The following is a 1,608-nucleotide window of genomic DNA, read 5'->3' on the forward strand; positions in this document are numbered from 1 at the left end:
GTTGGATTATATTCCAATTACTAAAAAGTCCGGCAGATCCTTTTACAGAAGTTTTATCAAGGAATGTGATAGACATTGCATCAACGGAGATGTGTTTGAGACTCACAACAGTTGTCGAAAGGGAAACGCAACTAATGTGATCTTTGCAGTTGGAGAGAACATTTAATAAACTCACTTCGTTGAAGATGCAATTTTCTCGCTAATATTGTAAGACACGTTGATATGTGTTATGTTTAATTATGAAAGCGAAGATGCCGACCTACATGGTTGTCTTTAAAGAGCATGCCTATATGAGCTACACTACTGGTCATAGTCCATGAAATCGAGTAATCTTTAATAAACTCATGAAAAGACAAGAGTACGACTTATATGCTCCACATGCATGGTAGCCATGACACTGGTAGCGGCATTCAGTGAAATTTGTTAGTACAAGACTGGCAATTTAAGGCCTAGTCTATCGTTTGGTTGTGAATAATTGTAGTTGCTTGAGTTGTTAGTCATGCAGGTAATATCAAATAATACAATTGGAACAAATGCAATCCAATATGCCTATTAGATCTGATGGGAATTATTATATTTTATGGGCCTCAGCCCACTAAATTTTGTGCCTCGGCTAAGTAAAAATTATGAAAACAGAAAGGCCATTTTGAGTTGCATGGTAAGTGTATAAGTTTAGTATTATATTGCTAGTCGAGGAAGAGTGACATCAATAAAAAAAGTGGGTTGTTCCACTACTTCTTGTAGCATGAGAAAATAAAGCAACACCGTGCACTCATTTACTCACTTCACGCCACCCCATTGAACACGCCTACGTCGCGGCTCGTGATTTGAGTTCGAGCTAATGTTTATGGCTTTATGCGCCTTGCTGGAAGAAATAATTTTTTGCACAACAATGCATTGTCTAGCTCCGGGTGTATGTGTCAATACTTGAGCTTGTTGTGAATGTGTTTTATACTTCTGGATAGTTCTTCCATCACGTGTCAGTTGCATCTCTTCCCTCTCCCATGTGGCCCTTGATACGTCTGCAACGTATCTATAGTTTTTTATTGTTCCATGCTGTTATATTATCATTCTTGAATGTTTTATATTCATTTTATAGCAACTTTATATCATTTTTGGACTAACCTACACTACTATGGAAATGCTTATACACATGAGCTCACCAATAGCGCTTTTAGAAAGGAAGCGTTGCTGCTAAATAGCAGCAGCGCTTTGTCATTAAGAGCGTTGCTACTATGCACATAGCAGTAGCGTTGTAGATACAAAACACACTACTATTATAATTGCCAGACCGTTGCAGGCAGGCTAGGTATACTAGTAGTGCTCATACATAAAAAGCGCTACTGCTATTGAACTTAACAATAGCGCTTTCCTCTAACCAGCGCTAGTACTACGGGTACCTTATCCACACGCCCCGGCCCGCGCGCGTCCCCGCTCTCCCCTCACACTCTCACTCGCCCACTCCACCGCGCGCCGTCGCCCACCAGCGCCCCCAAGGTAACTCCCTCCCCTCTCCGCCCTCCTCTCCCCTTCCTCTCGCCGCCCTCCTCTCTCCCCTCTCATCACCCCACCTCCGTCTGTCGCCCCTCCTCCATCCTCCTCCTCGCC

The sequence above is a fragment of the Triticum aestivum genome, chromosome 6B (assembly GCF_018294505.1).
Source record: "Triticum aestivum cultivar Chinese Spring chromosome 6B, IWGSC CS RefSeq v2.1, whole genome shotgun sequence".
Lineage (NCBI taxonomy): Eukaryota > Viridiplantae > Streptophyta > Magnoliopsida > Poales > Poaceae > Triticum > Triticum aestivum.